The sequence below is a fragment of the Sycon ciliatum genome, chromosome 3 (genome assembly GCF_964019385.1).
Source record: "Sycon ciliatum chromosome 3, ocSycCili1.1, whole genome shotgun sequence".
NCBI classification, from domain to species: Eukaryota; Metazoa; Porifera; class Calcarea; order Leucosolenida; family Sycettidae; genus Sycon; species Sycon ciliatum.
In genome coordinates this window covers 27770985-27785035 of record NC_088645.1, presented here as the reverse complement: position 1 = coordinate 27785035, position 14051 = coordinate 27770985, and positions in this window count along the sequence as shown.

Below are 14051 nucleotides of genomic sequence, written 5' to 3'. Positions count from 1 at the left end.
TTTTCGTGTTTTACACTCACGTGCAGCTTGTTCTCTCAAAAGAAATTGTCGAAGTCGAAATAGTTGTCCGTGCCGGATCGTTCTTCTTCTTCTTGTGCTTCACTGTGTGGATGTCATCGATGGTCTCCAGCGACTTCTGGCAGCTATTAGTGTGGGTGCCTCGTTTTTGTAAACTTCAGTTCTTGTTGGAGTACGAAGGTAAGGTCTTTATGTTGTGTGAGGAGTCGTCCTCGTAGCTTTACGCTCCTTTACGATTGTTTTTTTTCAGGCCAGTTTGTAATTGCCTGTCTAAAAATATAAAATACCAAAAACAATCCTATGGATAGGCATAGGGAGCTACTTAGCCAGATGTGCCGTGTTAGTGGTTGTGAGTTTAGTAATATAGCGAAGAAAGGCGTCTCTACGAAATATGCTGTGTCGGATCATATTACTGAGTTAGAATCTTGTTTTCCAACTATTAAAAAAGACAAAAAAATGCTGATGTATATCCTGAATTATTTTGTGCGTCATGCATGGCAGTTGTACGACGGTATAAGAATGCTCAGGAGAATAAAGAGAGGTATGCAAGGATTAGTGGGGGGGGGGGCAATGAAACTTTGGGAAGCACATGATAGTAACTGTTGTGTTTGTGGGTCGGGTGTGATTGGACGACCGTCCAAACTTGAGGTGCCGTTTGCAAAGCCATCACCCATCCCCATCAGCACCACCCCGACTCCTGTTGACAATGTCACCGAAAAAGCGACTGGTAGCTTGAAAACTGGTGCTGACCTTGTTCCGAGTCGCTTTCGTGAGCAGCATGAACAATAATTATTTATTAATGTGTGGCATTTGTTCGTTGTTTGTAGACGCTGCTCTGGAAACACCATGCTGCAAACATTTGTTTTGTGCGAAGTGCATTTCATGTTGGCTGGAGCAAAACACGAAATGTCCGCACTGCAAAGATGCACTTTGTCTAGATAATTTGGTGTCACCACATAATATTGTGGCTGACATCATCAAGCAGTCAGTCTTGAAGTGCGATTTCTACGAGGCGCCGCTAATAGGCTGCCCAGTGCAGGTGAGGCTTTGCGACCTAAAGAGCCACGTTGAGAATTGTTCTCATAAGTTGATAACCCAAGCACCCCATCCACTCCTATTCAGAGAGTAGTGTCTGAATCCTCCACCATTGGTGATGTTCTAGCCGCTTCCCACTCAATGCTCTCTGGGAAAGTGTTTGATGCCCTGACTAAACGTGTTGTCGAGAGCAGTGCAGAGGGTGACAGACTTGAGGTCAGTGGAGGTGGTGGCACTCCTGATGTTTGGACCCGCACCCCGGTTACAAGGGTGTTTTCCACCGATTGCAGTGGTCGTACTGCACGGAGACGGTCATCCATGACGTCCTCCTTTACACCAGCTTGGAAGCCTATGCTGATGATACAACTTTGTACAGCTTAGTCACCTCCCAGCAGACCCCAACAGTCGCCGCGCAGTCACTGCAGGTGTCCGTTGACCGACTGCACGAGTGGGGTCGTACATGGAAAGTGATGTTTGAACCGACCAAATCCCAGGCCATGACAGCCACCCTCAGACGCACCGGCTTAGATCTCCCCCCACTCCTGTTTGGTGGCACACTGGTGCCCGAGACAACCACCATCACCCTCCTTGGTGTGAAGGTGGACGCCAAGTTGACCTTCCGATCACCTACGCTCCGTAGCCACCCGTGCACGCCAACGGCTTGGGGTCCTAAACAGAGCCGCCCACATACTCACCCCCGCCGGCCGGACGACCGTATACAAGGCGTTCGTACGACCAGTCATGGAGTATGCGCCTCTTGTATGGATGGGAGCTGCGCAGAGTCACCTCCAGCGTCTGAACAATGTTCAGCGCCGCGCGCTTCATGCTATCGGCCCTGGGGCACACCAGCCTGGCCATCCGCCGCACTGTTGCCTCGCTTGCCTGCCTGTACAAGCTGCACTACTTGCCTGGTCCTCCGCAGCTGCTCTCTGTGTTGCCACCGCGCCACATCATCTCTACCAACCCCAGAACTCGCAGCGAGCACGGTGCTGTCAGTGGCCATGACCACCAACTCCAACACCAGCTGCCTGCATCTGCCCCGCTGGCACTGAAGCGCTCGTTCCCACACTGCAGCATCAGCGATTGGAACTCCCTCCCTGCCGCTCTCCTATCCCAGCCTCCCCACAGCAAGAGAATGCAATCATTCAAAACGAATGTTTACCGCCATCTTCGCAGCACAAACTGGCTCTGGGCAGTCGATTCCCTATGAATAGTATGACGCTAAGACAGTTTCTCCCCCACAATCGCTCGTGTTAAGCCTTGGGTTTTTGCATCTTTCTCGCCTGTACAGCTCTATCTTCTTCTTTTTTAATTGTTTTTGGTGCGTGTTCTTGGCCGTGACGCCGAGACCTCAGGTCGGCAGAGTCATCAATGCCCCACCATCACTGCTGCGTCTCGGTGCAGCGCCTGCTCATTAGTTGTCACGTTTGTCCTAGTCTCCGTACCATTGTCTTTCCTTATTCTTTTCGAGCTGGTTATGTGAACGCAGTAAAAAAAAAAAATACATTGCAGGAGAAAGTGTTTAGTGATCTCTGTTCTGCACACGCACATGTCATCTCCAAGAGAGCAGAGGCTAGTGCAGAAGGTGCGAGTGCAGGACAGAGAGATCAAGTGACGTGTTTGGTGCAAGCCGCTATGTTTCATTATTTTCTAAATTTGCAGCTTGTCATGTAGGATTGTCCACCAGTGTAAGTCCGAATGTTAACTCACTCTCACAACTGCGTGCCAATATTTCTGCTTTTCTTGCAGCTTGCAGGCAGGAAGTTGTCTCGCGTGGTCGTGGCAACGTCACACCAAAGCTTCACCTTCTTGAGGCCCATGCAGTCAGCTGCTTGGAAAATTTCCAAATGGGCATGGGGCTACTGAATGAGCAAGGGGCAGAGTCCATCCATGCTGCCTTCAATCAGCTGGAGCGAAATCATTCCTCCATACGAAACACGGCTAACCGGCTGTGTGCATGTGCACAAGCACACGTCTTGAATGCGCTGCCACAGCACACTCTGCTTCTGCCACGGACGCAGAGACGCAAGCGTAGCAGAGAGCCCTGAACATAGCACTAGTACATTCCGACGACCACGTGTGTTGTAGTGCGTTATTTTGTGTGCGTCGTGTGTACGTGGTGTTGGTGCATGCGCGTGTTGCGGTGGTGTGAAAAGCAGTCTTCGTTATTACAAGACGACTACGGAAAAACAACTGGACATGACGAACTCAAGACGAAGACTTCTTTTCACACCACAGCAACCTGGCAACACACGCATGCACCAACACAACGTAAACACGACGTACACACAATAACGTACTACTACTAGTACTATAGTAGCTTATTTCTAGTATGAGGTTGTTGGTGCCCAGCAAAATTCCATCCTCTGTGCTGTGCCAGAGCTTCAGTTTGTATCACTGTGGAAGCGGGTGAGTGGCGGGTTTCCTCAGGCTGGCAATTCGCTGCATCACTTCAATGTGCTTCTACTGTTAGTGTTATAGCTCCAAGCAGTGACTACAGGTACCGGGTATTGAAGCTCGAGGAGGGCAGGCAATAATCACAATGGTCATGCTTCGTACGATTGTTCGTTCCGAGATCCTGGGCTGACCCCATGTGTTGATTCCATAGAACCAGTGCTGCCAGCGTCCCTCAACTAAACCGGCAGTCCGTTCAGAGTTTAGACAGATCAAGCACCATCTACTTTTATTTCTGTTCAAAATATCCAAGAAATCACAAAGTACAATTCCATGAACGAGATGCTTCGAAGACGAAAACAAATCCAATGACAATGTTCAATGCTCCTTTCAAAAAAAAAGAAAAAAATCGTAGACCTAGATTCGAGTCCACGATCAAAGGGGCTTCATTTTGCTCGCGTGACTCCAGCGGCCATCTTGGATTCTGGCCGCGTCGTAACAGCCGTGGGAAAGGCTTGGCACGGCGCGTACTACGGGCACACAATCGCGTCCAATACGGATCAAGTTCCAGAATAATGCCATCAAAGGCGCAATTTATCGCAGGAGATTTGACCTGAAACTCGATGATGGCTCACCTGTGTACTTCTCCAACGATCTTACCCGAAAACAGCTGCAAAAAAGGAAGACAGTACTACCACAGTACAAATATCTGAGAAGTAAGGATGTCAAATGCCAACTCCCGTATGATGTCATTCTTGATGAGAAGGGTGTCCCACTAGCACTCAACAATCTACCTGTTCCTGCATCGAGCTCTCAGCCATAGGACATACCTGGGAACCCTAGCTTAACAATTGCCCATTTGAACGTTCGTAGCCTGCGCCATAAAATTCAGCAAATCCACGAAATACTGCATGACCATGAGGTCCATATATTATCCATCAATGAAACTCATCTGGACGGCAGTGTCAGCGATCACTCGCTCCATATCCCTGGATACAGTATTTACAGGAAGGACCGTTCCCTTCATGGTGGTGGTGTCTGTCTGTATGTTTCATCCAGTCTGAAGGCAACAGTAGTACATGCTAGTAGCCACCCTGAGCTTGAAGCTCTGCACATTTTAGTCCGTCAGGGAAAGGACACAAGAGCTGAGAAGTTTATTGTCAGCACCGTGTATAAGCCTCCCAGCACTGGAGTGGATTTCTGGGATTATCTGAGTGCCCAATTGGACAGTCAGCCAGTGCCAAAGAGTAAGCGAATTATCCTGGGAGATTTTAACACGAATGCTATCCCGCCTCACTCTCCTCAACTCAAGTACCTCAACCGGGCCAACTCTGTGCAGAGCACTGTCTGCACAATATCATCACAGTACCAACACGGCTACCATCGAACACGTGCCTGGACCTGGTTCTACTGGAAGCTGGGCTTCGCCATGAGCAGCCCTCAGTCACTGCCGTGGACGACCTTAGTGACCATCACCTCGTAGTGTTTGACCTCCATCTCCACAGCTGGCACCGCATTCAAAAGCACGCCTATCGCAGTATTATAAAACCTGGTATTGCCGCAATCGAATTCCGAAAGTTCAAGGAGGACGCCCGAGCACTTCTGGCAGTCAATTACAACGATGCAACTATTGATCTTTAAGCCGAAACTTTCCTGACATCACTAGCTGACCTTACTAACCTTCATGCTCCAGTGCAGCTAGTCAGATACCCAATCTGTCCTAAACCTATACCTCATTCTTGGACAACTGCTGAACTGCAGCAGCTGCACCATACAAGGAGGAACTTACATCGACAGCTTCAGCGTAGGCCAGACGACTCAGCTCTTAAACAAAGGTATCGTCCAGCCAGGCGTCAAGGAAAGCGCTTGAACAGACAACTGAAGTCACGGTTTTTAATCAAAAAATTCCAGGATCTAAGGAATGACCCAAGAGGGCAGTGGCGTCTGCTTAACGGCATGACTGGTCGTAGACCCACCCGGAACCAGCCCACTGCATCAATTTCGTCGCTGACTGATACATTTGCGGCCATTGTTCAAGACACCAACAGGTCTGGGGTTCTACAAATTCCACCTGAAGACAATGAGCAGCTACCTCATCTCACGGATTTCCAACCAGTGACAGTACAACACGTGTCCGATATTCTGAAGTCTCTTAATTTGTGCAAATCACCAGGTCCAGACAACGTGCTACCATCCATACTGACGAATGGTGGAGATGCTATTGCTGAGTACCTCACGGACATAGTGAACGAGTCCCTCCAAACTGGTAATGTCCCCACCGTCTTTAAGCAAGCTATCATAAGTCCACTTAGGAAATCTGGAGACCCTGATCTGGCGGCAAACTACCACCCAGTTTCGCTGCTGCCTATATGTGCCAAGGTATTAGAAAGAATAGTACTGGACCAGATAATGAAATTCTTTGCAGATAATGGCATTGAACACGTACCAGACTCTCAATTTGCATACCGTCGCAACCACTCTTGCGAAGACTGCTTGGCTCTAGCTTTGAACAGATGGCTTTCTGCATTGGATAGCAACGAATACTGTGGTGTCATCTTCGCTGACATGAGCAAAGCTTTTGACAGAGTGGCACACTCCGCCCTCATCCGGAGTCTACATGACACAGGCATTAGAGATGTTGCCTTGAATTGGTTTTGTAGCTACCTGTCTGACAGAATACAAACTGTTAGAGTTGGTCAGGAACTTGGACAGTCATGCCCATGCTCCCGAGGAGTGCCCCAAGGCTCCGTTCTGGGCCCAGTCTTGTTTTGTATCTGCATTCGCGACATAACACCCTGTTTTAGGTTTAGCCAAGACCAGGAATATGCCGATGATATTGCATTATATGTCCGGCATAGTGACTGTGATACTGTGTTGGAGCGTCTCACTGCGGACCTTGCTGCTCTGGACAGCTACCTTATAGGGAAGGGACTGGTTCTTAACCCTGATAAGACACAATTTCTGCTACTACGTCGCCCAACTAGTCCCTTACCCACCACTGACACTGTGTCCATATCATGCCGCAACTCCACTCTCTATCCTGCGCACACAGCCAAATACCTGGGCCTCATTGTGGATAAGCACTTGGCATTCGATGCTCAAGTAGAGCGAGTTTGCATTGCCGTCACGCAGAAGGTCGGAGCCTACAAGCATGCCAGGCAGAACCTGAACCACAGAGCGCGTCGTCTTTTCTATCTATCTATTATTCAATCCACCCTTGAGAATGCTAGCTCTGCCTACATTAACTGTCTATCTCACCGTTCATACAACCAGCTGATCACAGCCAGCCGTACTAGTCTTAAAAGAATATTTGCCCTTGACCGCAGAACTCCCACTGAGACACTGTACGCTTACACCAAGATCTACACACTAGAGCAACGCTTAAATTTCAAGCAATACGTCTTTGTCTTTCGCTGTCTGCATGGTTTATCTAGCCCACTTCTCAGCCTCCTATTCACTCCTCGCTGCACTGGCCCACATTCTGCTGCCACAACCCGGGACCAAGGTACAGCTGCTCTTGTCTTGCCTGCCTGCCACTCCCGGTATGGTTTCCATTCCATTGCGTATCTTGGTGCCGACAGGTGGAATGCGCTGCCTCCATCTTGTCGCCTGGCCGAGGCGCCTGCTTTGTTTCGCGCTCACATAAAGTCTCATTAAGGGTTCCCAGTAAAAAGGCAACATTGCCTGCTGGGAAATCCGTAACAAAATAAGAAAAAATAATAATAATAATAATAATAATTTTAATATGGCAATAAGTAGGACGAGCTGAAGCGACATGTGGACTACTTTATTAACAATGTAAGCGATGGAGACGATGCAAGAAACAACCTAAAGGGTAAGGAAAAATACATGGAAGAAGAAAAAGGGCAATGGAAAAAGAAAAAAAGATGATTCGAACAAGTTTTCATACAACACTCTTCAGGAATCACCGTTGTACTAAGAACAAAATGAGAACAAAGGAAATAATATAGCAATCAAGGTAGGGTGACACGATACAATGACAGCACTGGAATATCGAGGTGCGATTTCTCACAAAAGTGTGCAGAAAACAAGGGTATACAAGTAAGAACTAAGCGTGACAAGTGTGTATCAGCAACAAAAACAAAAAAGTGAGAACGAATGATAATAATAACAATAATAAACAAGAAGGTGACAAAACACATTTAGGCACAAGTGGCAACAACGTTGCCACACTACACAACAGAACATTATTTGAACAATTTTAGGGTAATAACACTATCTTTCTGGACACACAAATTCGGCTCATGAATGCGCTGACAAACAGCTTCCAAAACTTGTTACTGCAAAAGATAACCATGACGAGCACGGCACAAAACAGAATAACAGGAACCTATAAGTACGACAACAGTTAGTACTAGAAACCAAATGATTGTATACTGAAGACTTGTTATTACGAGACGGACGCACACAATCTCGACTCACGTGCACACCCTCACACTCACTCTCACCCTCACTCAGCTCACCTTCTCCCTCACTGTCCGAATCAGAACCTGCTCCGTCATCCACCGCGGTTTGACTCTCCTCCTCCGCTATGAAAAGTATGAATGCCGCAGACCCTTCCCTTGATCACTTTAGTTTCGTATTTCCACTGATGATCGGAGCTTGAAAATCGATTCTGGAAACACACAATCTCAAACCTTGAACAAATTGTCATGTTGCGTGGTGATGTCTGCGACATAAACGAAGCATCCAGAAAATCGCCAAGCTCCTGCGACAGAACACTTATCCACAAGACATCCTCCACACAGCCACCCAACGAGCCATCCAACGAGCCAACGACGACGAAACACAGACACCGCACCAGAAGAAGAAGAGAAGAGAATACAGATCAATTATCAAGGTACCGTTCATAAACGACCGACTCGCAAAGAAGTTGCGTCAAGTTGTCAGGTCGTTCAGGAAGGAGGTGCGTGTAGTCTTTACGTCAGGCCGCTCCTTAAGGGACATGTTGGTATCGTCATCGTTCAGCAAGCCACAATGCTCGAGGAGGATCCAGCAGTAGATGAAGAAGAGAGGAAGGGGCAGGCCAGCTGAATGTCGTTCATGTGATGGTGGCATGAAGCATGAAGCGTGCATGTCCAAGGATGTCGTCTATTCGTTGAAGTGTGCCGTATTCCAGGAGGAACATGTCGGAGAAACCGAGAGGACAGCACTGAAGAGAACGGTGGAACATCATCGACGCGCCAGGAACGCCACTGTTGAGAAGCCATTTGGCGATCATTATCGGAGGAAACGCCACAACTTCTCGGCCCGCTCACCTTTCTGTAGTGCACAGATTCTTGCCGGAAGACAGCGATCGTATGTTGACCGGGGGCTATTTATATCAGGAAGCGCAAGACAGCGGTGAACAGTGACAATGGATGGAGGTTGTTGGATGATGTGTAGACTCATCACTGATACCAAGTTCAATGTTCTGTAGTATTGTTGCTGTTGTTATTGCTACTGCTGCTGCTGCTGCTGCTGCTGCTGCTGCTGCTGCTGTGGTTGTTGTTGTTGTTGTTGTTGTTGTTGTTGTTGTTGTTGTTGTTGTTGTTGTTGTTGTTGTTGTTGTTGTTGTTGTTGTTGTTGTTGTTGTTGTTGTTGTTGTTGTTGTTGTTGTTGTTGTTGTTGTTGTTGTTGTTGTTGTTGTTGTTGTTGTTGTTGTTGTTGTTGTTGTTGTTGTTGTTGTTGTTGTTGTTGTTGTTGTTGTTGTTGTTGTTGTTGTTGTTGTTGTTGTTGTTGTTGTTGTTGCTGTTGTTGTTTCAAATCTTTATTCTCACGATAGCCAGTGGTCAATAAGAGATAATAGTGTAAGAAAGGAGAAAGAGTGAGGAAGAATTGGGTGGGCAGGGCGTAGGGGTTAATGACTACTTACGTGTGCGGGCAGGGGTGGTCGCCACACGAGCATACAGAGTTGTGTACTTAAGTGTACGGGCAGGGGTGATCGCTACACGAGCATACAGAGTTGTGCAACAGCAGGGATATCTCGGATTTGAAGGGAGTACGAGAAGGGATTTCGCGAAGCTGGGCGGGCAAGCAATTAAAGTAATGAAGGGCTTTGTACATGGGAGAATGGAGACAGCGGTCAGCCCGTGGAGTTGGCAAGTGGCAAGTACGAGAGCGACGTAAATTATACGAAGGTTGCACGTTGCTAGCAGTATGCAGCGAGAGTATATGTGGTGGGGCATAATTATGGCGCAGAGAATGCGCGAAGAGTATAATTATGTTTAACTTTAAAGCGTGAAAATAATGTTGGCCATTTGATGCGATGCAAAAGGTGGGAGTGTTCTAAGTGTGTGTAAAGGGGAAAGTGGAGACATATTCTGGCGGCTTTCCACTGGAGTCGTTCTAGCCTGTCAAGGGAAGTGTATGACAACGGTGTGAGAGCATTGCTCGCATACGGGAATATAGGCAGTATGTTTGTCTGATAGATGTGAGATAAAGAATCACTGGTGAGTGTAGACCTTAGTCTAAAAAGAATATTGAAAGACTTGAGTGATTTTTTAACTATGTATTCAACATGCTCCGTCCAACGGAGGTCATGCTGAAAGATTATTCCGAGTTGTTTGTGTTTTTGTGCTACGGTAAGCGGACCATTCCTGAGGGTGGTCTGGGGTAGGTGTTCAGGGGGGAGGTTATCGTGGTAGAACGGGAGGATGACTGTTTTCTTTGTGTTAACCAGCAGGTGCCATCTTTGAAGCCAGTCTCCAGTTGCTGTGACACTCTGTTGTAGGTTTCGGGTGCAGTCTTGAAGAGTTCTCGCTATTGAAATCAGAGCGGTGTCATCTGCAAATTTGCTACAGGTGGTGCCGGGATTCTCACATGCATCCCATCGCCTATGCAAGTAAGACACTGTCCTCTGGTCAACGTAATTACGCAACGACAAAGCGTGAGTTACTTGCTGTTATTGAATTCGCTCACTATTTCCGTCACTACCTGCTCGGCGCCACATTCCTACTCCGCACTGATCACAAAGCCCTCCTTTGGCTATCTTCGTTCAAGAATCCGGATGGCATTGTTGCACGCTGGATAGAACGGTTACCAGCGTTTGACTAGGAAACTCGGCATCGTCCTGGCTCTCAGCATGGCAACGCCGATAGTTTGTCAAGATTGTGTGGACATGTGTGTTCTTCCCCTGCTGTCAAGAGTATGTGTCTGCCGCCTGCTGCATCTGCTGCTGTGAGTTCATGCGGTGTCTCTCTGTCCACAGGCGATCTCGACCAATGCACTCGTGAGCCTGCTCCGTCAGCGTCCTGGCTGCCGTCTACCTCCCTCCGCACTAGCCAAGCTGTGGATCCCTCGATTTCTCTAGTGATGAAGTGGGTGATATCACAGCAACGACCACCTAAGGGATCAGTTGAGTTAGCTTCTGTTCATCCTGATGTGCACCGACTCTGGACGCAGTTCAATCGTCTCATTGTCCAAGATGGTGTTCTCTACCAACGGTATGAGTCTACTGATGATCTCTCCTCGTATCTTCAATTGGTCCTGCCTGCGTCACAACGTCCTACTGTTGTCAGATCACTGCATGCCGGTATTGGATCGGGCCATCTTGGCGTCACCCGCACCATCGACAAGGCCCGTACACGGTTCTACTGGCCCCACATGGCTGATGACATCGAACAGTGTGTTAGAACCTGCCCGGAGTCACAAAAAACGGAAAGCACATCAGCCCAAACCGAAAGCACCTCTGCAATCGCAAACATCATCCTATCCAAGCCAGCGTGTAGCCATCGACGTCATGGGCCCCCTTCCTATCACTGATCGAGGAAATCGGTACGTATTAGTCATAATGAATTTCTTCTCCAAATGGGTCGAGATTTTCCCCATGCCCAACATGATCGCCTCTACTGTCGCCGGTTTGTTCTTCGATGGTTGGATCTGTCGCTATGGTGCACCCGCTGCCTTGCACACTGATCAAGGTTCCCAGTTTGAGAGTCGCTTGTTTCAAAGCGTGTGCACTATGCTTGATATCACCAAGACCAGAACCACACCCTACCACCCACAAAGTGATGGCATGGTTGAAAGATTCAACCGGACACTAGAAGCTATGATTGCAACATCCATCTCTGATCACCGAGACTGGGACTTGCATCTCCAACCCACGGCACTAGCATACCGCACTAGTGTACATGCATCGACTTACTATTCTCCATTCCGCCTCCAGTTTGGTTGTAATCCAGTTCTGCCTCTCGATGGGATGTATGGTTTACCCCGTAACACACCACCACCATCTTACCCTGAATTCGTCTCTTCTATTCGTACTTCAACTGAGACTGCCTTTGAGCGTGCCCGCCAGCACGGCCTTAAATCACACCAGCACCAGAAGAAGGGTTACGATGGTACATTTCGCCCGCCACCGAAGTTCACGAAGGATCAGCTTGTTCTCCTACATTCACCAGTGGTCCCCCAGAATGAGTCCCCACGTTTCACCGATTCTGGACAGGACCATATGTCATCCAGAAGGTGATCGATGATGTCACAGTCCGCATTCGTTCGTTGTCGGATCGCCAGAGGCTTTCAATTGTTCACTTAAATCGCCTGACTTATCATCAAGTAACCGACGTAGATCTACGTCCTGCAACACCACCGACATACGATCCCGAGATACACACCACCCGTGCACATACACCGCTACGTCAACTCCAACCCCCCGCTCCGCCTCCTCCTCCACCTCCGTACAACCTCCGGCCAAGACAGAACATTCACCCACCTGCCTACTTTTGAAAATCACGAGGGCGTGATTATCTGTGGGAAGGGACGGTGTAGTATCCCTTCCTGGCTAATACGGAAGCAATACGGAACTTGACCTTATGTATATTAATTTTAGTGTATCTCCGCATATAAGCGTACGGTGTCTGCTGCATAAAAGCTGCTGCGCATTTCTGTTTTAATTAGATTAGATATTTTAGCAACGACAAAGCTAACTCCAAGAAGAAGTAGTAAACCTGTAGGTGTGCACCGGAGAGAAAGTCAGTTATTTGTCGCTTCTTCTTTAACTTCTAATTATACACCAGGTGTGTACGTAAGAGAATAATGATAAAAGATAACTGGTGTTAATTGCACCACGCTTACCACTCGGCTACCTGTTACACTTGCATTGTGTTGCGTCTCACATTCACCATCAACGCCAGCCGCGAATACCGTTGCCTTCAAGTTAGTCGTCGTCCTCTCCGATTGTTTCCTTTGTATGTTTACCGTGAATTCGTAGGTCCGGTTGTAATCTGCTGTAGATCTGCGTGGTCTGTCATTTGCTGTTTTGTTTTGTGGATTAGTTGCTGTTGTTGTTAGATGTGAAGCTGGTGTTGCTGTTGGATGTGAAGCTGGTGTTGCTGTTGGATGTGAAGCTGGTGTTGTTGTTGCAGCCATGGTTGTTAATCTTTCTGTTGAATCCAGCTCTGGTTCAAGTGGGACAACTCGACCGCCACGAGTACTCCCCACCAAAACAGACCTCGAAGGAGGAGGGTCAGGGGGAGGCAGAGCTGCTGTGTTTTCTTCATAGTTATTACAGGTAGTTTCTTTACCCTTTACATTTTTTTTGCATCATTTCCATCGCTTACATTGTTGATAAAGTAATCCAAATGTCACTTCAGCTTGTCCTACTTGTTGCCATATTAAAATTATTGTCTCTTCGTCGAATATTATTATTATTATTATTATAGCGTAACTTGTAGCTCCTTGGTCTTTCTCTTTAACAGTCACGTAACACCCTCTCAGCTGGCTCTCTCGCATAGGGTCCACGTTGCACTTGTTCCTTACGTTACCCATACCACAGCTGATACGCTGGCCTTGTCACTGTTTGTGCATGCGACCAAGTACTTGCAAACACAACCGGGAGCTGCGCACCTTCACGGACGTCAGCTTATACAGTATGTATAAGTCAGCTGGCCTAAACTAAACTGCCTGTGCCTGAAGATTCTACTTTGAAGCATTTGTTGTTCCACGCTTGCTTGCTTCTCTGGCTCGCTGTTTCCTCACAAACTAGCTCTCTGCCAGAATTTTCCCCATCCCAAACCCACCCAACTTTAACGCTTTCTATGGTGCCAGACTCACCGCAAAAGCAACTCGTATCAATGTTACAAATAAATAGGGACTCACAACATGGAGGTATTTGTTAAGTGGCCTGCAAAGCACTCTTACTCCAGGTTACCAGCCCCACCGCATTCGTCCTACCATGCGGTTGTCAGGGTGTAAGCGTACCCGTGTTAGCAGCTTATCCACATTTGTCCTACCCTGTGGAAGCATGGTGTAAGCCTAACCTCTTTAGCTGCTCCTCCCACATTTGTCCTACCATGTGGAAGTGCAGTGTAAGCCTAACCTCTTAGCTGCCCCTTCCACATTTGTCCTTCCATGTTGAAGCGCGGTGTAAGCCTAACCTCTTAGCTGCCCCTTCCACATTTGTCCTACCATGTGGAAGTGCGGTGTAAGCCTAACCTCTTTAGCTGCCCTTCCACATTTGTCCTTCCATGTTAAAGCGCGGTGTAAGCCTAACCTCTTAGCTTCCCCTTCCACATTTGTCCTACCATGTGGAAGTGCGGTGTAAGCCTAACCTCTTTAGCTGCCCCTTCCACATTTGTCCTTCCATGTTGAAGGGCGGTGTAAGC